This window comes from Felis catus, chromosome X (genome assembly GCF_018350175.1).
Source record: "Felis catus isolate Fca126 chromosome X, F.catus_Fca126_mat1.0, whole genome shotgun sequence".
NCBI classification, from domain to species: domain Eukaryota; kingdom Metazoa; phylum Chordata; class Mammalia; order Carnivora; family Felidae; genus Felis; species Felis catus.
Window position 1 is genome coordinate 23,070,361 of NC_058386.1, and position 23,773 is coordinate 23,094,133.

The window sequence follows — 23,773 nt, forward strand, 5'->3', positions numbered from 1 at the left end:
CCGTTTGGTTTTTTTTTCCTTCCCATTTTGTTTTGTTTTGGCTTTGCTCATACATTGCAATGCTAGGGCTGATAAAATCTAGCAACCTGGAAATTCCAAAAGGTTCAGACAAAAGAAGCCCCAACAAAAATCTCCTTTTTATAGACTGAGAGCTAGGAAAGGCACAACCTAACAGGACAAAAAAAACTTTTTAGCAGCAGCCTCACAACTACAACTAAACACCTCCTTATCCATGCCAGCAGATGCCCAGTGGGAAGCCTAGATTTCCAGCCTCACCAGGCTATAAGGAATCACCCCAAAATGCCCTGCAATGTTGTCAGAGATGGCTCAGTAGACAGCTGGGACTTTCATCCTTGATGGATGATGAAAAAAGAACACTCCCCCAACAGTGGGTTAACAGATAGCATATGAAGAGCCTCCACTTCAGCCTGCCTGTGCCTGTGAAGTAATGAAGTACCTCTCTCCTCTTTGCTGGGGTGGTGACAGAAGAGGCTTGGTAGAGATTGACTGCTGTGGACTGAATTGTGTCCTCTCAAAATTCTTATGTTGAAGCCCTAACCCCCACGGTGACAGTACTCGGAGATAAGGACTTTGGTAGATAATTAGGTTTAGATGAGGTTATGAGTGCGAGGTCCTCATATTAGTGCCCTTCTAAGAAGACACCAGAGAGGGAGCACTCTCTCGGCTGCGCTCTCCCTCCCATCTTCCCCCTCTTCTTCTCCCTTTCTGTCCCTCCCTCCCTTCTTCTCTTTCCCTCCATCTTCTATTCCTCCGTCTCTTTCTCCCTCCTTCTTTCTCTCTCCCCCTTCCTCTCCCCCCATCTCTCTCCCTGTCTCTTAGCCATGTGAGGACACAGTGAGAAGGCAGCCAACTGAAAGCCAAGAAGAGAGTTCTCACCAGAGCCCAATCATGCTGACACCCTAATGTTGGACTTCTAGCCTCCAGAACTGTGAGAAAGTAAATTTCTGTTGTTTAAGCCACCTAGTCAATGGGATTCTGTTACAGGAGCCCAAGTTGGCCAAAACAATAACTTTCATCAAAGCCCAAAGGAAGGCAGACAAAGGAAAACAGAAACAAGAGAGAAAACAAAGAAATAAAAGAACTGGCAGACTTAAGCTATAGCATATAGATAACATGAATGTAAATAGTATATATACACAAATTAAAAGACAGACATTGGCAAAGTGGATTAAAAAATCATGACTCAACTATTTGCTGTTTACAATAAACTCATTATTTTACATATAACAATAAAGGCAGATTGAAAGTAAATGGCTGGGTAAATATGCATGTTGGTAGTAATCAAAGTAAGCAAAAATGGTTATATTGACACTAGCTAAAGTAAAATTCAAAACAAACAAAATTCTCAGAGACAGAAAAGAACATTATATAATGATAAAAGGGTCAATCCTGTATGAGAACATAGCAATCCCAAATGTGTATGTTCCAAACAGTCTTTCTGAAAACTATGTAAATCTAAACTGATGAACATGGAAGTAAGTATATGAGATATATAAGATCTGTAATTATAAGTGGGAATTTCAACTGCCCTTTTGTAACAATTATAGAATAACTCGGCACAATCAGTAATAAAAAAAGACCTCAATAACACCATCAAGCAAGATCTAATCAAAATTAACAGAACCATCCCCTCGACAGCTGCAAAATATCCCTATTTTTCAAATCCATGAAACATGCACCAAAATAGACCATATACTGGGACACAACATACAGAAAAAAAAAACAAAACGACAGACTAATATCCCTTGAATACAGTCACAAAATCCTTAATAAAATATTACCAAATAGAATTCTGTCATATATAAAAAGATTATCTACCATGACCAAGTGGTTTTAATTCCAGGATTATCAGGCTGGTTGATTATTTGAAAATCAAGCAATGTAGTCCACCATATTAACAAGCTAAAGAAAAAACCTAACATGACCTCGTCAATCTATGAAGAAAAACAATTAACTAAATTCAATACGCATTCAGCATTTTAAAAATCCCACAGAAAAATACAGAGGAAACCATTTTAAACTTTATACAGAACATCCACAAGAAACCTACATTTAACATTTTATTTAAGCCCTATAGTGGAGAAAACCTGAATGCTCTGTGTTTAAGTTCAGGAACACAGCAAGTATGTCTGGTTTCCCCACTGTTACTTAATATCATAGTGGAAACTAAGTCAGGGATGTAAACAAAAAAAAAAAAAGAAAAAAGAAAAAATAATAAAAGGTATACAGATCTGAAAGGAATAAAAAACCTCTATAAGCAATGAATGAGTTCATCAAGGACACAGGCTACTAGATGAAGATACAAGATCAACTGTATTTTCATATACTAGCAATTAATATTTAAGACACCATATTAAAAATACAATAAAATTTATAATTAGTAAACAAAGTGAAACATTTGGAAGTAAATCAGATGAAACACAAATGGCCTTCTATGCTAAAAAGTTTATGATAATGATAAAAAAAATCAAAGCAGATCTAAAGAAATTCAGAGAGATGCCATGTTCATGGATAGGAAGACTGAACATACCAAGATTTCATTTCTCCTCAAATAAATATACTGGTTTAATACAATTCTTAACAAAACTATAAATATATTTTTTAAAGATATGGACAGGATGAATGTAGTATTTATATGGAGAGACAAAAAGAACTAAAATAGACAAAACAACTTTGAAAATTAAAAATAAAGTTGGCAGAATCACAATACACAACTTCGAAATATATTACATAGCTACAGTAATAAAGAAAATGTGATATTGGTAAATGGATAGACATAAAATCTATATAAAAGAAAGAGAACTATTGGTTCACAAACCAAACCACACTGAGACACTAGCACACACCCATTACAAAGGCTGCAAGGAAAAATAACGACTATAACAAGTACAACGATGTAGAGCACCTGTGACTCTCATACACTGCTAACAAGGAGTAACACAGTGCAGTCAGGGTGCAAAACACTTCGACATGTTCTAAAATAAATGAAAGATACACATCAGGTAATGCAGATATACCAGTCCTTGGACGTTTATACATGAAAATAAAAATATACATACAAGGATTTCTACAATAACATATACGTCATGGAGCACAATCAGGAAAGAGAAGTACAAACCTTCACAACAAAACTTCAGTGCAGCCACGGATATGTATATTATCTTGCTTTTGGTGACGGTTTCACAAATATATATTATGCACATATGTATATTTATATATACATACATATAGAAATATACATACATACATGAAAAATTCTTTATAATGGCAAAATGTATTTAAATTCCATTATACTCCAATGAACCTGTGGCAGAGTGTGAGATATACCAATATATATCTTAAAAGGACGTTTATAACCAATAAATGCAAAATACACTCCTGAAAATTTATAATTTGATAATACATCTCAAGATTTTGTTTCGAAAGCCATAATTTAATACCAAAAATGTATAGAAATAAAAGATTGAAGACTTAAGGTTTCTAGTTGACACGTTAAGGAGCTTAAAGGTCCTCACTCTCATTCTCACAATGAGAAAAAAGCTGGACAAACTGAAAATCAGCAATTCTTAGCCATCCCAGAATGGATTTTGCAGGACCAAATGCTGCCCCCCAGCCAATACTGGAGACACAGGCAAATACGGAGAATCCCAGCTTACTGAAGTAGGAACCCAGAAGCAGAGGCCCAGCACTGGAGCCAGTACCAAGGGTACTTTACAATGGAACGAAATGCACATCCTAGACCTTATTAAAGAAGTCTCAAAGGAAACTCAAAGACAAAAGAGAGACAAAACAAGGACACCAAAGGAAATTTTAGCCCGTGACATCTACATCTACAGCTAACAGTAAACTGTCTAGCTCTTAACCAGAGAAACATAAAACCTGACACTATAAGTCTATTTACCTCATTTTTTTTTTAAACCCAATACATGGTGTCTGCCTTTCAACAGAAAAGTACAAGACATGCTGAAGGCAAAAAAAAAAAAAATCATTTGAAGAGACAGAACATCAGAAACATCAAATCTAGGTTCAGGTATGACAGATATTTTAGAATTATCAGACCAGGAATGCTTAAGAACTATTATTAATAAGCTTAGAGCTCTAACGGAAAGAGGGGGACAACATGAAAAACTCAAAAGGAAGTGAAACAACAAAATTAAGGTCAGTAAGAGTTACATTTTAAATACTGCAGAGAAAATGGACAAATCTGAACTTGTTTATTTTCATAAATGTTTAAAAAATAATTGATAAGCCCTTGGCCAGATTGATTATGGGGGGAAAGGATATAATCAATATCGGCATTGTAAAGGAAATCCTCACTCTGTATCCTAGAGATACATACATAATTATATAAGAAAGTTTATGCTAATAAATTTGAGATTATATAAAATAAGAATGTTCCAAGAAAACACAGCTTAACAAATTAAAAAAAAAAACTTGAGAAATCTTGATTATCCTGTATCTCATAAATAAGCTGTGTCTGTATAAAAAAAAAAATTTTTCCAATGAACTCCAAGCCCTGGTGCCTGAAGTCATACACCTTGCATTAAAAAAAAAAAAAAAAAGACACCAGTCTTGCACAAGCTTTTCAAATAACAGTACAAACACTTCTCAAAATGTTTCTTTCATGTGAACTTTATAAACTTTACACCACAATGGTACAGATATCACAAAAAAATGAAAACAAATATTGATATTCTTCAGGAAACCACACCACTCCTCCGCAAGAAAACAAAAACAAAAATAACATTATTGACAAACAGAACGCAAAGATACTGCCACTATATAAATTCATGAACAAATTCATAGAATCCAAGCATCAATTATCTTTGGATTAACATTTTGGAATGAAATTACATACTTAAACAAAGGACCAGAATTATGTCACCACACCACTGACAGCGAGAAACCCAATGACAAAAATCTACCATGTAGTCATGTCAAAAAAAAAAAAAAAAACCTGAAAAATGCAGCAAATATAATGAATAGTGAAATTTGAAAACCTTCGCCCTGAGATCATAACAAGAGATGAGAATGCCTACTATCACCACACCATTCAATATTTTAGGACAGTTATAGCCAGGGGGAAAAAATGCAAGATAAAGAGAAAATGCATAAAAATTGTAAAGAATGAAAAGAAAAGAAACCACCTTCATTCACAGATCAGACAATCATGTTTCCAGGCTATCAAAAAGCTATCTATAATATATTAGAATTGATAAGTCAATTTAGCAAGATTGCAGAATTCCACAGTTACACCTAAAAGCATTTTTCTGAGAATAGCAATTCTTACTAAACTTTGTTATTATATACCTCCTCATATGAAATAGCACAAAAACCCTACAAGAGATAAGGTCCTATTTTAAAGATTCTTTCCTATATACTTATCAGAGAAATTTTAAGAGTCATTATAATTCTGATTATTGTTGTCATTTTTTTGTACTATCATCGTAATAGAGACCCCCACATACATGATGAACATCACAATAATACTTGTTATTTAATCCTTGTGAAACAACTTAAAGAACATTTATTATTCCAATTTTACTTATGGTGCCTAGGTTAATGATCTCATCAACTAATTAGAGGTGAGCTACTTTTAAATGTTTTACTAAAGGATATTTTTTTACATAAATTATTTATGGATTTTCTTCTTTTCTAACTCTGTTCTATCTCTGCTTTTAAACCAACTTTTTATCTGTTCTGTACTTTTTCTAAAAAGAAAAAGAATGGGCGCCTGGGTGGCGCAGTCGGTTAAGCGTCCAACTTCAGCCAGGTCACGATCTCGCGGTCCGTGAGTTCGAGCCCCGCATCAGGCTCCGGGCTGATGGCTTGGAGCCTGGAGCCTGTTTCCGATTCTGTGTCTCCCTCTCTCTCTGCCCCTCCCCCATTCATGCTCTGTCTCTCTCTGTCCCAAAAATAAATAAAAAATGTTGAAAAAAAAAATTTAAAAAAAAATAAAAAAATAAAAAGAAAAAGAATGGATCTTTCCAAAAATCACTAGTGATATGGTTTCACAGGGATATTTCTTTGATATTCTTCTACTAAGTATCAATTTGACAGAAGTTCAGTGTAAAATTCCCCAAAACTAGAAATATATATCCCTTCACAGAAATTACCTGGATTCACAGTGAAGTGTGTATATGAGCAAAAACATACAGAAATATTTACCTAAGTAATACATTTATATACTTGTACCTACAAAGAACAATTTGCTTTCTTCATAAGCAGTATGCCTTTGATATATCTTTTGCAGTAATATAAGATCTGCCTGACTGGGTGTAGAAATTACACAGTATTAACACAGTGTAAGTTATTTTAAAAATAGTTTTGCCTTTTTGTATCATACTTTTATGCACATGTTTAATAAGCTGTCAGATACAGTTATAGAAAGACACTTACTATATAAATGGGTAGACAAGTGTAAAAAAAACTTTGGTGAAAACTAGCAAGTTAATTTCAAAAGCCCAGGACTATTTTATACTCCTTCCATGATCAGATATCAATATAAAAAAGGGTATCTTAGTATTGATTTAGTTTCTACTAAGTATTAAGCATATTCAATATTGTCAATTCACATTTATTTTTGTGTATATCCTTGATGACTTTTGCTAATTCCACTTTTAATTGTAGCTGTCATGTCATTATTACTTGAATACCAAAATCATTGTATATTAGGCCTATGCACATGTGTAAACACCCGTTACTGCCATTTATGTTCTACACATTTCCTGTTAATGAACTGATTCTGATATGCACTATATAGAAATCATTTCACCTATAAAATGGTTTTCCAAAAAGGAATTAAATTTTATACTATATAATTAGAGTATATATAAAATATTTTACTAGAGGTACTACAAATGCCACTTCATTATTTTATATCAAAGGCTTTAATGTGTTCTTGGGCATTATTTTATACACGTCAACATTAGCAATACATCTGCAATTATAACAATTATTTTGATATTTTGCTCATAATTGTGCTTTAATTATTTTAATTTGTATATAATCTATGCCAACTTTTCGGTATCTTAATTTAAAAAAATTGGACTTTGGGGCTTTTTATTTATTCTTTTTTTTTTTTTTTTACCTTTGGGAGCTTTTATACTTCTAACATTAGCTAATTTTTTATTTTGGCTTTGTTTTCTTGCTTTTATCAATCCAATAAGTCATCTTTTTATTTACTGAAATAGAAAATTTTGGATTGACAAAATAGGTACTGAAGTTGTAAATGATTTAAGTAAGCTATATACTGGATATTGAGATGAAGTATAAGGAATATCAGTTAGGTGAAAAAAATGTATACCAGTCAACTTCCAAGAACTTCCAAAAACCTCCAAGAAATAAGGATAAAGTGCATACATATCCATACATAATGATTTAAATGATGGCTTCTTTCTCAACAAAAGCCATGGCATATCAGACAAATGCAACAGCATCTTTCCAGTGCTTAAAGAAGAAATACACAAGCTAGAATTCTACATCACTCAAAATTAACCTTTCAAACTGAGAGTGAAATAAGACAACAGACACATAAACAAACTTGAGACAATTTGTCCCCAGTCAACCTGTAAAATATTACACCAACCTGTAAAATAACTACACCAAGTTCCTCAGGCTGAGGGAAAATGACATCTGATAGAAACAGAACTACAAGCAGGAGTAAAGAGGTCTTGAGAGGAAAAATATTTACAGAAATACTAAAGGCACTATTTTCAATTATTTCAAAGCCAAATGACTCTCGAAACAAAAATGTTAAGTAGAACTATAAATGCAATCATATGCAAAATTCATCAAACCAGAAGTTTAAGATTTGTTTATTTAACTGAATGTGTTTTAACCTCTTAACCAAAATGACAAGGCAAGTATAAATTGTAGCTAATAGTTTTGATAAAATACTTAATTAAAATAGATGACAAAAAGATAACAAAGGAAAGGGGGAATAAATGGATTATACTGTTATGAAGTTACAGTTACACAATGTGCTAGAATCCTAAGTAGAAGTAGGCCAAAAGAAGTAAAGAATTCACACACCAGTCCCTAGAGCAACTACTGAACATAATAAAAAGTGGTCTAAGTGTTATTCTGGTAGCTACTGCTGCATAACAAAATACCAACAGTATATCTATACAATATACTCTGGTTTACCTATTTGTTTTCCACTAGGCTATACCTCAGTGATGTACCTGCACCACCTAATCTGTACCTGGCACATGGTGGGAACTAGGGAAACATTTAGGCAATCAATGAAAACATTTCAGAGGAGTACATGAAACAAGTAAGGACAGAAAAACTCCACTGCTTGGTTAGATAATGCCATAAAATTTGTTTTATCTTACTGGTATAAAAATTGGATTAATTGGCTTTCAAAGGAAAAACAGCTGAAAACAAAAACATATTTCAAAAACAGCACGTATGAAGCTGTCTCCCTTCGCTAACGGTAAACCAGCCATTTCTGTCCAATGATCCTTGTTGACAAAAACTAGGAAAGCTGGAAGGTATTAAACATTTTGTTTGAGGGCACTGCAAACCTAAGGAAGCAAGCATTTGAAGAAGCCCAGGTGGTAAGACCCCATTTTGGTACCCCTTTTTTTTCCTCAAAGCTTTTTTACTTATTCAAAGGAAGTGAGAACCCCAAATCCCAAGGAGATAGTTTCTAACTCAGAAAGTTAGGCAGCTGACCCCAGCTTCCAACAATCTCAACAACCCACTGGACAAAAATTGGGTTCGTGGCCCAATGGCCATGAATGCCCCAATGGCCAATGGCAGAAAGGATTTGGAAAATAACCCAAGGACTGATTGGGGATCCTTGATGGTCTAAGTTCTTAGTGTCCATATTAACCAGAAATAGAAAATTCCTTACAAAATATTACATATAGTTTCAAAGGGACTCACTGATTGAGATAAGATGAACCACCCCTCTCTGACTTTCAAAACAAAAAGAAAATGCTCCCAGAACAATAATAGGATCATCCAGAGCCTCCAATTATCTCTACGGTATGTCATACCGAAAATCTAGCACCTGATACAAAATAACTGTATGTGCAAAACATAATATGAAGGAAAGAGTTAGGTTCAGAGTCGTGACCCATTTTCTCCATGTACTCGACATTTGGGACATAAAGAGCTAAGACCTGGTCGCACCATGCAATTCAGAGTGACAGTGAGATTCTACCGTACAGTGATTAGAAGGACTCCGACTGCAAATCCTAGCCATAACAAGTGCAGGCAAATGTAGAATAACGCAAACACATCACTGTTGGCAGCATGTAAAAGAGTACGATCGCATTACAAGACACCCAATTCATTCAAGAAAAAATTAAATATACACCTCTTACGAGTTCCAGCCATTCCTTTCTTTGATTTTTTTTTTCAACAAACAAAAAGAAAAGTATATGTTCACACCAAGACTTATTTAAGAGAGTTCATAGCATATGAGCAGGCGGACAGCTTGGGCAGGAACATGGGGAGGGAAAATACAATGCTGAACAAGGAAGCTGGATGAGAGGGGATGGGTATTTACATTAGCTTAACTGTGGTGATGGTTTCATAACTATATCTGAAAAGAGTATATCTGTCTCAAAACATACACTGTTATTTTTAAATTGTGCAGTTTATTTTAAATCTATTATACCTTAGTGAAGCTATTAAAAGTTGTGTAGATGGCTCAAAACAGGTACTTAAGGGAAAATTTATACCATTAATGCAAAAGACTAAATCTTGGAAGTTTAAAATTTGATAATATACTTTACAAAATTTGAAATAAAGCAGGAATAAAAATCAAAGCCTGGGAGCGTCTGGGTGGCTCAGTTGGGTAAGCATCCGACTTGGGCTCAGGTCATCATGATCTCACAGTTGGTGAGTTCGAGCCCCACGTTGGGCTCAGTGCTGACAGCTCAGAGGCTGGAGCCTGCTTCAGATTCTGTGTCTCCTTCTCTCTCTACCCATCCCCCATTCATGCTCTGTCTCTTTCTCTCTCTCTCAAAAATAAAGAAACATTAAAAAATTTTTAAACTAAAGGCTGAAACATTAAAATTATGATTACCTAATCGAACTGAAAAAATTAAATGGTCCACAGTACTGAAGAGGTTTTTTTTTTGGAAGGTTAAAAATATTGATAAACCCTGGAAAGACCAATCAAAAATAAGAAGGAAGGAGGGGAGAGCAGGGAAGAGGCAGATGGAGAGGAAGAAGAGGCAGAGGGGAAGAACTAGAGAAGGAAAAGGAAGATGACTATGACAATGGTAATTACAACAAGAAGGCACACATTATCAACAGGAGGAATGTAGAGTTGATTATCACTTTAGATCCTAGATATGCATACATTCTATTATAATCAAATTTACGCCAATAAATTTCATATTATGTGGAATCACAAACAAGAAAACACTGAACAAATGGGTAAACTAGAAGACGTCAAAAATTCTATATTTACTGCATAAAATTCATCCATATTGAGAGCCTCCCTACAAATGAATTTGATGCCCTGATGTCTCAATTCCTGACCTTTTCCATGTATTTAACGAAGATAAGCAGCAAACGTGCATAAACTCTTCCATAGATTTCTAACAGTCATAACATTCTCAAATGTTTTAGGAGACCCATACCTAGTTTACACCAATAAGGACATTATACATAAAGACTACCAAAAGTTTGTATGCCTCATGACAAAACACAAAAACCAAATAAATAAAATGTAAAAAACTGCCTTGCAAACAGAAGCCAAAGATATTTCAATTACAATAATGTATGAACAAATGGGGTTTCATCCCAGAAAAGATTACTGTGTAATCATTTTGAAATCAAACCCCTTTGGCAAACAAAGGAATAACATTACATCACTATCACAATGGATATATAGGAACCAATTGACATAATATACCACTCATTTATTAATTTTAAAAAGTACTCAGAAAGCTACAGCAAATATCCTACCTGCTGGTGAAATGCTCAAACACTGTCCCTGAGAAAAAGACTCCGAAAAGGATGACCACCGTCACCAGTTCTATTCAACATTTTAGGGAGGGCTTAGCTAGGGTAATAATGCAAGGAAAAGATAAAAGAAAGGAATAATACTGGAAAGTAAGAAATTAATTTGCCTTTTTTCACAAATGCCATGTTTATGTTTCTATACTAATTACCACAAAACTTATCTTCAATAACATACTCTAATCCACAGATTGCTACTGTGAAAAGCAACCTATAGGCAATCTATCAAATAAGCAGATTTCTCAAGATTGAAGGATACCATACAGTTAAACATAAACACCTTTTTCTGAGCACAGCAGTTTTTCCTAAATTTTCTATACATAATTTAAGAAATGGCATGAAACCCTACAGGACAAAGTCTACTGATTTAAGGTTTTCTCAATATAATCACCAAATAATCTTTAAGACTCATTATAACCTGATTACTGTCTTCATTTTTTTCTATTATCATGGTAATAGACACCCCAGACTACAACATAAAATTGATCTTACACTTGACATTTAATCCAAAGGAAAAATGAAGAGTATACTTTGTGACAAGTTTACTCGTGGCCTCTATTCACTGATTTTCACTGACAAGTTAGAGATCAGCTTTCAGCTTTTGTTTTTACGTGGATCACAAATTATTCTTTCTAAAAAACTTCTTTATATTTTTCCTACTGTATTTTCCCTTTCCCACTCTGCCAACAACCTTACTTTTTGTCCCTGCTTCCAATTTAGGATGAAGAAGCCAGCTATGAACCCCTGACCAAATGTATCCAATAAACCACTTCTAGTTAGCCTGCCTCTGCCCTTCCCAAGCCAACGACCTCCAATCAGAATGCACCTGAGATCTTCCCTTTATTCCCCAGTATAAGCTTTCACACTACCCTACCTGCCTTTGAGTCTCTGCCCAATAAAAGCCGTGATGACTGGCCCCCTCACTATAGAAAGCTTTGAATAAGTAGCGTTTTCTGGTCCACCTTTGGACAGCTCTTCGTTTATTTCCAGAATTGCTTGATTATTTTACTATTCCATTCATTAAATACTCTATCATGTCACAAATATTTGAAATACCAAAATCATCCTAGATTAATAGTATAGATGCACATATATCCTTGTTACTTTTACTTACATATATATTGCCTGTTATGAATTTATTCCAGTATGTATTTATATAAATCATTTCAAATAAAGATCATGTCTGCCAAATTGAATATTTTTGCATATTATACAATACTATAAATGCAAAATATTTTGCCTTAGGTAGTATGTACGATATCATTTTTTATTAAGAGTTTTATTTGTCCTCATACAATTCCTCATACATTTCAATGTTAGCATGAAATCAGAAATGAAAATGATGCTCTTTTATATTTTCATGGGCATTTACACAACTCATTTTAATTTGTATCTAATATGTGAAGATATTTTTATGTGTTTTAATGAGAAGTAAAAATTGGATATTTGGCTTTTATAAAATATTTTTTCACATGAGCTTTTTCTTTCTTGGCTTTTGTTTTGTTGTTATTGTCAATCTAATAAGGTATCTTTATTTACCTAAATGGAAAATTTTGGATTGATAAAATAGCTATTAAATTTTTAAAACATTTTATCAGCATATATTAGACATCTATGTGAAATATACAGATACTAGTGAAGTATACAAATGCATACCAGCAAAAACTTCTGAAAAATAAAGCACCTCACCTACCAAGAACGATGATTTAAAGGATGTCTGTGTTCTCAAAAGAATCCTTGGAGAAATGGCAAATATGGAGCAGCATGTTTCCAATGCTGAAAGAAAAAAAAAATAAAACTATCAACCCAGAATTCTTTATCCACCAAACCATCCTTCCAAACAAAGTGAAACAAGACACAGACACATAAACAGACTTGAGCCAATTTGTCCCTGTCCAAAAAATAATCCATAATGTTAGAGAAAGCTCTTCAGGCCAAATGGAAAAAAAAAAAAAAAACCCTGATGGAAACTACAGAAAGGGGAAAACAGCAGTGGATAGGAAAAACATGCGGATATGTGGAAAAGACTACTTTTTTCTCTTCTTTTTAAAAAGCTGATTCCTCGAAGTAAAATGATAAATAGTATTTCTGATATAAAGTACATAATTTACAAAATTACACTGTACGCCTAAGCTTTTTGCTTTTAACCAAATATATAATATACTTTAAAAAACTAAATGGAAAAACTAAATTATATACCATCAATTTGAGTTATCATATAAGAATATTTAAACAAAATATTTAACAAAAGACCAAAAGGGAGAATAAATGGATTCATACTGTTGTGACGCTGGATTTACATAAATTGGCACTAACTCTAAGATCAAGATAATTTAAAGATTCACACAACACTCTTTTTCAGTCACCAGTAAATATAATAGAAACAGCTGAAGGTAACATTCTGGTTGATATTACACATTAAAAAATTTGCACAAAACTTATCTTCTGTAATAAACTCCATACTTACTTGTCTGTGTTCCATTAGACTATACTTCCAGAATGTATCTGCAAGTATCTACACGTAGCTAGTACATGTAGGAAACTAAAGAAACATTTTGGTGAAAGACTGAATAAATGGCAATAGAAGGAAGAATAAAACATATTTCAAAAAATAGTATGTGCAGAGCGCTCTTCTTCCAGTAATGGTATACTGACCATTTCTGCCCACCCATTATGGTGAGAAAAACTAAGAAAGCTGGAAGATATTAAACATTTTGTTCAAAGGCACCACAAAGCCAAAGAAGGAAGCTTTGTGTGTGTGTGCGTGTGTTAGTTTATTTATTTTTTGAGAGAAAGAGAATCCCAAGCAGGCTCTCCACACTGTCAGCAAAGAACCCAATGCAAGGCTCAAACACACGAACTTTGAGATCATGATCTCAGCTGAACTCAAGAGTTGGAGGCTTACCTGACTGAACCACCTAGGTGCCCCAAGGAGCAAGCTTTTAAAGAAACTGGACCTCAGAGAAGAAGCCCAGGCAATGAGACACACATCTGTGACCTCTTCTCCCACAAACCTTTTGCTGATTTAAAGGAGGTGACTGAGAACACCTGATGCTAAGAAAACAGTTACAGCTGCTAAACTAAGGAGCTGATCAGTGCTTCCAGTACTCTCACCAATGCAGGGGTCACAGATTGGGTTCAAGCCCACTGTGGCAGACAGGATCTGGACAACCCACGGATTAATTTAACATCCTTAAGGATCTAGACTCTAAATATCTGTATGAACCTGAAATAAAAAAACTACTCACAAAACCTGAGACCCAGCTTCAAAAGGCTAAATCATGGATTATAATGAGATGAACTTCCCTACCCAACTGCCGCCCAGAACCAAAAACAAAATGCTCCCTGGAGGAAGATACCATCAGCCAGAACCTCCAATTGCCTCTATATTATTTCATATATAAATTCCTACATGCAACAAAAAATAACTATACTGGCAAAATACGAATGAGAATGAAAGGATCAGCAGCATCAGGCCTGCAAGCCATTTTTTCCATTTGTGTCCATTCCTGGGACACAAAAAACAATGATTTAGTTACACCCACACAATTTAGAGTGACACTGAGACACCACTGCACATCTATCAGAAATACTACCATTGGGGCACCTGGCTGGCTCATTTGGTTAAGCGTCCCACTTTGGAGCAGGTCATGATCTCGTAGTTCGTGAGTTTGAGCCCCACATCAGGCTCTCTGCTGTCAGCACAGAGCCCACTTTGGATCCTCTGTCTCTCTGCCCTTCCCCCGTGTGCATGCACTCGTGCATACTCTCGGTCTCTCAAATTAAATAAACATTAAAAAAAAAAGAAGTACTACCATTAAAAATACTAACCATAGGGCGTCTGGGTGGCTCAGTCAGTTAAGAGTCTGACTTTGGGTCAGGTCACGATCTCCTGGTTCATAGGTTTGAGCCCTGTGTCAGGCTCTGTGCTGACAGCTCAGAGCCTGGGGCCTGCTTCAGATTCTGTGTCCCCCTCTCTCTGTCTTTCCCCTGCTCGCGCTCTCTCCTTTTCGAAATTAAACATTAAAAATTATTCAAAATAGTAAAAATTATTTAAAACAAATAGTAACCACTCATATGCTGCTGCTGGTAGGATGTAAAATCATTTAATCAGATTACAAATTGCTATGGTATTTTCTAAAATATCCTTAAGATACATATATCATGTGTCTCAACCATTTCATTCCTTGATGTTTATCCAAGAAAAATGAGAGTGTATACGCAGACAATGAATTGTATAAAATGTCCATAATATGGAAGAGAGTGAAAGGCTCAGGCCAGATCAGATGGTGGGAAATCCAAAGGTGCAAATGGAAATCTGAGAGGGGGATAAATATGTTCATCATCATAATTGTGGCGATGGTTTCAAAAATATGTGTACCTCTCAAAACTTGTATTATTTTAATGTTGTGCAGTTTACTTTAATCCAACCATACCAAAAAAAAAAAAAACTTCTTACAAATGTGTGGGATCTGGAAAACATGTGTCTAAAGAAACACTGTGGCTTTAAAAGTGAAAGATGAAATCCTGAAAATTTAAGATCTGATAATCCACCTCAAAAACTGAGAACACAAGTGTTGATTTAAACCAAAAGAATAACAGGGGTGCTTGAGTGGCTCTGAGTGGCTCAATCGGTCGAGTGTCTGACTTCGGCTCAGGTCATGATCTCACGGTTTGTCAGTTCGAGCCCCACGTTGGGCTCTGTGCTGATAGCTGCTGTGCTGACAGCTCAGAGCCTGGAGCCCGCTTCTGATTCTGTGTCTGCTCCTGTCTCTGCCCCTCCCATGTTTGTGCTCTGTCTCTCTCTCTCTGTCTCTCAATAATAAATAAACGTTTAAAAAAATATTACAAAAAACGAATAATAGAAATGAAAATTAAAATCAGTTAATGAAATTCAGGAAAAAATTCAAAGTTAAGATCGATAAACCCGAAAGTTGGTAATTTTTTAGGAGAGAGGAGACTCAAAGATCTCAAGTCCTGGCAAAACTGATCACACACACACTCACACAAAAAACATACATCACCAATACCAGGAATACAGAGTAGATCACCCCCATAGATGCTTGAGATCCTTACGGAATATTTCAAGTAATAGGACATGACAAAATTCCAGAAAAATACAGGGTAGTAAAACAAGAAATTAAGAAAATTCTGTATGTTTTGTATCCATAATGAAAACCTTTTCTACAAATAATTTCTATGGTCTGATGACCAATTGTGTGAACTTTTCCATAAAATTCATAGGTGAATAACACCAATCTCGCACAACCTTTCCTTCAGAACAGAAAGAGTGAAAACACTAACCAAAATATTGAATGAGATTCCTATAAAATTTACACTAATTGATAATGATATTCTAAGAAAGAAAAAAAATCAATGGTTGGTATACATCATGACAAATTAAGAAAAAAACCCTTAGTTTTGAAAAATGAAATTGAAACACCCTTCAATTATAAAACCCCATGAACAAACTGGATTTAATCCAAGAATAAATTCTTACTGGCTTAACCTTCTAAAATCAAACCTCTTTGATAGAGGACAAAATCATGTCACTATCACAACAATTACAGAGAAACAATTTGGCAAATTTTCTACCCAGTTAACCAATTGTTAAAATTCTCAGAAAACTAGAGCAAATATCATAATTAGTGGTACAATATAGAAAAACACAACCTGTGATCAGGATGGAAGCAAGAATGCCTACTATCACCAGCTCTATTCAACATTTTATGGAAGTCATAGGCCAGTAATGTAGGAAAAAGGGAAAAAATGCATAAATGATTGGAACGAAATAAACGAACCCATCTTTATTCACAGACTGTATGTTTGTTTCCAGAATGTCTAAAAACAATCTACATGTAATAAATTAGAATAAATAACTGCATTTAGCAATATTGCTGGATCCTATACAGTTAAATCTAAACACATTTTTCTGAGAATAGCAATTTTCACTAAATATTTTGTATGCATCATAACAACACAAAAACCCTATACAGCAAAATTATAGTTTTAAGTCTTTTTCCATACACTGATCAGATAAAAATTGAGAGGATTTTCACCCTAGTCACTGTTGTCATTTTTTCTGATATCATGTTAACAAAGGCCTCTGAATACTAAACTCTATATTACACTTGAAATTTAATCCTAACAGAACAGTAAGAACAATCTTTGAGACAATTTCACTTATGGTCCACAGTTTAATGATTTTAATGACTAATTACAGGTCACCTTCTTATAAATGGTCCACAACTAAGTTAAATTATTTCTCCATGGAAATTTTCTATATTTCTTATTATTTCTTTCTTATCTAGTAGCTCTATTCTAATTCTCGCTTTAAGCATAACTTTGTACTGTCTTGTGCTACTTTTAAAAACAAAAAAGTAGATGGTTCAAATGAATCATTAGTAATATACTATCATTTGACAATTTATTTTATTCTCTTGATTAAAAATAAGGTGTGTTCAGTGTAAAATTTCCAAAAAATGCAGATACGTATTCTATCATATACGTAACTAGGATAAACAGTGAAGAGTGTAATTTAACAAATATACATACAACTATGCATTTACATAATGAATGTACTTATTTACTTATGAACCCATGTGAAGTAAATTATAATTTGGTTGCTTTTTATTTAAAAGTATGTATGTCCTGGAAATATCTTCTGCATTTATTTACAATCTGTCCATCTGGATGTAAAATCTGCAGTGCATTTATAGTATAAACACAATATAGTCTATTGAAAATAGTTGTTTTGCCTTTTTATATCTATATTTTTATGCATATTTGACAAGTTCTATCACAGAAAGGCAATTACTATAGACAAGAGGAGGCAAATTTAAAATATCAGTAAAAAAAATAGTAAATTAATTTCCAAAAACTAAGTACCTCCAAACTCTGGTATCAATGTATAGAAAAGTTTGTATCTTGGTATTTATTGAATTTTCACTAAGTATTAAGCTTATTGTATACTAATTAACAATTAATACTTATTTTATACATAGCACATATGCATTTTATTAATACAATTTCTTAGAGTATACACTTTCATAATTATTTGAATGCCAAAATTATTACATATTAAGTAGGTGCATATATGTATGTGTGTATGCATAAACTTGTTACTTTCACTCACAGTCTATATATTCCCTGCTACTGAATTAGTTCTGAAATGCTGTCTATATAAATCATTTCACCATCAGAGTGTGTTTTCCAAAGCAGGATTTTATTACATATTACATAATTATAGTAGATAAAAATATTTTGCTCTAGGTAATATGTGCCATTTCCTCATTTTTTATTAAGAGCCTTACAGTTTCTCATCCAGTTCAGTGTTAGTATCAGAAAAATTATAGTGACAAACCATTTTGGTATTTTGCTGATGAATGGGCTTAAGTTGTTTTAGTTTGCATATAATCCATGCAGGTATTTGTATGTATTTTAATAAGAACAAGATATTTTGGCTTTTGCTATTTTTCATGAGCTTTTTTTACTTTCGCTTTATTTTTTTGCTATCGTCAATCCAATAAATTATCCTTTTATTTATACAAATGAGAAATTTTGGATTGACAAAATAGAAATTTAAATTTTAAAATATCTTAGTAGTAAACTATGTATTTGGCAGTTATATGAAATACAAAGAGTATTAATGAAGCGTACGAAGTCGAAACCTCTAAGAAGATACATTACCCAAGCAGGAACCACGAGTTAAGAGGGCTGCCGTCTCAACAGAATCCATAGAGAACGGGAGATAACAGAGCAGAATCTTTTCAGTTCTGAAATAAACATTGAAATTCTCAATAACATTCTATATCCAACGAAATTATCTTTCGAAACTGAAAGGGAATTAAGATGCGGCCACATAAGCAAACCTAAGAGAAGTCGTTGGTGGACAATCTAATTTACGTTGCTAACGGAAGTTCTAGGGGTTGAAAGGTAAGGGCACTTGATGGAAACTGAGAATAACTGAAGTGCGTGAAGAGCGGTGGGAGGAGGACCAAGATGGCGCTCTCTGCTGGTTTCAGTTAGTAATGTCAGCCGGCTGCAATTTCAGCCCAGGAATTTAATGTAGCATCTCAACTGCTTCCTTGCATTGGTTTCAAAGCTTCGCTGAGCTTGGCCCAGAATCCTGGGAGGAGCCCCAAAACTTATCTCTTGGAGAAAAGAGTGTTAAAGAATGTGTGGGCATGTTTTTAAACTGCCACAGATAAATTCACAAGAAGAATTTAAATTGAATAATTAAAAAAATTCAGTAACAAAAGTTGGCACAGAGGAACAGAGAAATAAAAGAAATGGGAAAATAGAAAATGAAGGGCAAGTTGGTCAACTTTAAAACAAACTGGATTAATATTAAATTTAGAAAGACCTAATCACTCCAATAAAATGGAGTCTTTCAGACTAGAAAAAAGCAAATGCCAATTATGTGTTTACATGTGAAGTAATTTGAATTGCAAAGACACAGTTAGCATGAAAGTAATAATATAAAAAATAATATGCCATGTAAAATTAAGCATAAGAAAGCTTGATTTGGTACATAAATGCCACCAAAGCTGACTGCAAGAAACAGTATAACTGGAGATGTGGATGGGCATTTTACTTCAAAGTACATGAAACAAAATCCTATTTTTTAAATAATTTTCGGTTCTCTGCTAAAATTCTTAATTTTTTCTTCTATTTATTCAAACATGTTAGGCATTTTAATGCATAGTTGACAGAAGTTTTATCTGGTTACCTTGTGTTTGTATTTCCATGATCTGTTGTTACAATTGCATTTGGGTCACATGTTCCTGTCTCCTCTTTATCCGCCTCATTTTTAACTGTATGCCAGAAACTATATATTTAAATCAAAGAGATAATTCAAATTTAATTTCACTCTGTCTGAGCAACTACCAGCACTATCATTTTCAGACATAATTAATCCAAACAAAGATTCAAATGATTCAAAGCTGAGCCTGGTAAGAGTTTGTCAATTTCACATTCGCTGTTGTTCTTAAACCACAGTCTTTAGTATCCCATCTAAACCCTGCAGAATTTATAGCCTCTTGTTCTGCTGTCCACCAGACATAGATGCTGATTAGCAAATCCTGAAATCTGGTTTACCCTGTGGAGTGGTGAGTTTTTTGGAAGCCCTGTACATTGTTTTGCCTCTAAGTAAGGTACCTAAACCTCAAGGGAAAAGGGCGACAAATGCTCAACTGAATTCTAGGGATGTTGTCCACTTTGTAAAATTTCTGGCATACCATTGCCTTTGTTAATTCTTCAACCTCTTTCTCTTTGGCTCTCTTCCAGCATTTTAAGTTTACAGGTGGTCTGATTTACCTAGTTGGCCTCAATTGGTCAAGCAGCTAGAATACATAAATGAGTACATATTATGCCACTGACTATGTGTTTTTGGCTCAGTGTTTGTGAGATTCATCCGTGTTAATGTGTGCAATTCTGGTTCATTTCTTTTCTTTTCTTTTTTTAATTTATTATTTGAGAGAGCACAAGCAGGGGAGAGGGTCAGAGGGGAGAGAGACAGAAGATGTTAAGCAGGCTCCACACTCAGCACAAAACCAGACACGGGGCTCGATCCCTGGGATCCCAGTATACCTGGAATACTGACCTGAGCCGAAATCAAGAGTTGGATGCTGAATCAACTGAGCCACCCAGGTTCCCCTGGTTCATTTATTTTCAAATGCTGGATATTTAGGTTATGCTTATCAGATAGATAAATAGGCAGACTGACTTGGTCAGAAATTGTAGTTTGACTGGGAAAATATTTTTGAAATCCTTAATATGTATTTTGAGACTTAATATAAGATAGGGTGTCATTAATTTATGAAAGTATAAGAACATGTACATACTTCTTGTTTTAGACCTTACCTTCTCTGATATATCTCCTTATTTGCCTGTTTCCACATTAGGAGGTAACCCAATAATGTTCCTCCAACAGATTGGCCATACTTGGCACACATTGGGAAGTGAGAAAACATTTATAGATTTAACAAAAATTTTAGATAGAGGGAAATTAAGCAAATGATGTGAAAAAAGATTGACCCTCAAAAAAACCCACATTTGCCTTGAAGGAATTTGTTTGCCTTAATATCTAGTTTGCATTAATTGGCTTTAGGAAGCAAAACTATTACAAACTAATACATATTTTTTTTGGAAAAATAGTATTTGTAGAGATGTCTACTTCCAGTAATGGCAGAACAGCCATTTCAGCCCAACCACACTGCTGAGAAAAACTAGCAAAACTAGAAGTTCTTACAGATATTATTCAAAGGCACCAAAGAACCAAGGAAGAGATGGGATCTCAGAGAGAGAAGCCCAAGTGGTGAACCGCAAATGTGGTACCACTTCTCCTCCTTAAGTCGTTTTAATCCAAGAGAGACCATTGAGGATGCAAAATGCAAAGCAGAAAGTTGTAGCTGAAAAGCTATACAGCTGATCAAGGCTTCTAGCAGGCTTACTGGCCCAGGGAACACAGACTGGACCTGACTATACACCAGGGAGGAAAGGCTCTGGAAAACAATCCAACAAATCATTTGACATCTCTGAGAAGATATGTCCTAAATATAACGCGAACCAGAAATACAAAACTCACAAAACCTTACACCCAGCTTCGAAAGGACTCAACCCTTCATTGTAGGAGATGATTAGCTCCTACACTACTGCTCCTCAAAAACAAAATAAAATGCTCCCATGATATTTCATACAGAAAACCTACTGTGCAATAAAAAATAAGTACACATGCAAAAATGAATGGAAAAGAAAGGATTAACATCAGGCCTATATTACCTTTTTTCTATTTATGGTGGATGCCTGGAATACAAAATCAAGGACTTGGTTATACCCAAACAATTTAGAGTGACACTGAGATACCCCTGCACATCTACTAGAAGGACTACAATTACAAATACTAACCATGCCAATGGCTGCCAAGGGTGTAGAGCTACTGTGACTTTCATATACTACTGGAAGAGCATAAAATGATTCAATTATTTAGAAAAATTCATTTACTTTATCTTACTTAAAATATGATTAAAGCATATGTCCATACATGTATTTGTATAAAAATATTCATTGCCTAGACAGGAGGCCATGGGGAGAGTCAGAAGAGGTGATTGTACAGCTCCTTAAAGAAATTTTGGCAGGTAACAGATATGTTCATTATCTTGTTTCACGAATATATACACACATACAAGTCAGATCACATTATACATTTTAAAGTTGTACAGTTTATTTTATATCAATTATACCTCCATAAATCTTTTCTCATGTATAGGAAGGACCAAGACATGCATCTAAAGAAAATTTCCTACATTAAATACAAAAGAGAACATGCTGGAAAATTCAGGGTCTGATTATTTCTCACAAGACTTTAGGGAAAAATGGTAACGTAAAGTGAAGTAAAAAAAAGAACACAATAAAATTAAAAACAAAATTTAATGAATTTTAAAAATTGCAAAGAGAATATAAACAAAACCAAAAGTTTTCTTTTTTGTAAAGGCTAATGACATTGATAAACACTTAGGAAGATCGATACAGAAAAAAGAGAAGACACATATAATCTATATTAAGAACATAAGGGCTTTCATCACTACAAATTCTAGAGGCACAGACAGAATTATAAGCAGTTGTATCCAATAAATTTGACATGAAATGAAATGACAAAATTCCAAGAAAAACACACTTTAGAAAAGAAAATTTAGGAAAGGAAATCTTGTTAATCATATATTTATTAAGTAAGTGGAGTCTGTGACAAGTAATCTACCTGTAAATGAATTCCATTCCCTGGTACTGGTACCTGAATTTGGGAACTTTTCCACATAAATGAGAAAGAAATAACACTGATCTTGCACAACCTCTTCCAGGAAATAAAAACAGTCAAAAACTTCCAGTAAGGTTTAATTTGACCCATTTGAAGTGTTACACCAAGGTGACAAGGATTTTATAGGAAAGTAAAATCAAAGGTTTCTCTTTCATGAACAAATGCAAAATAAATAGGGTACTTAACTAACGGAGTCCAAGATATATCAACTGTAATACACATGATCAAATAATGTCTAATCCAAGAATAAAATCATGTTTTGTATCATTTGGAAATCGAACAAGGTTAACAGAACAAAGGGATAAAATAATATGATTAGCGCAAAGTACGTAGAAATGCCATTGGTCAAAATTTACCAGACATGATTAAAAAAAAAACAAACAAACTCAGAAACTGAACCAAATATGATAACTAGTAGTAAAATACTGAAAACTTACCTCCTTGAGGTGAGGAACAAGACAAGTCTGCTTATTATCACCAGGGTTACTCATCATTTTAGGGAGTCACTAGCCAGGGCAATAATGCATGAAAAAGATAAAAACAAAGGCATAGTGGTTGGAAAGGAAGGAATGCAATTGCCATATTCAGAGGTTGCATGTTTATGCAGTTATATGATTTAAAAGTAATCTATAGATAGTGTGTTAAAATAAATTTGTCAATTTAATAGGATTGCTTGGCACAACAAGAAAAAAGAACTCAAGTGCAATCCTAAATGCCACAAACAAGTAATTAAAAAATTACATTACTTTAAAAATACCATTTAAAATGGCATCAAAGAACATCAAACTCCAAAGTATAAGTTTAATGAAAGATGTGTAAGATCTATAGACTGTAAACTATGGGAAACTGTTGAGAGACATAATGAAGACATGAACAATTGGAATGGTATAATACTTGTATGGATTAGAAAGTTCAATATTTTTAATTTCCCCACACTGAGTCACAAAT

At 34.1% G+C, this 23,773-nt stretch overlaps 1 long non-coding RNA gene across 1 annotated transcript in view; it reads right to left on the reverse strand.

Annotated features, from left to right (window-relative positions):
• LOC123383387 overlaps positions 1 to 14,001 on the reverse strand; it is a 68,262-nt gene extending 54,261 nt beyond the window's left edge. The window contains exons 1-2 of the long non-coding RNA XR_006593081.1: positions 13,916 to 14,001; positions 12,704 to 12,786 (exon numbers count right to left, since the gene is read on the reverse strand). This is a non-coding gene — a long non-coding RNA (uncharacterized LOC123383387). The remainder of the gene's footprint in view (positions 1 to 12,703; positions 12,787 to 13,915) is intronic.
• Between the last annotated feature and the right edge of the window lie 9,772 nt (positions 14,002 to 23,773).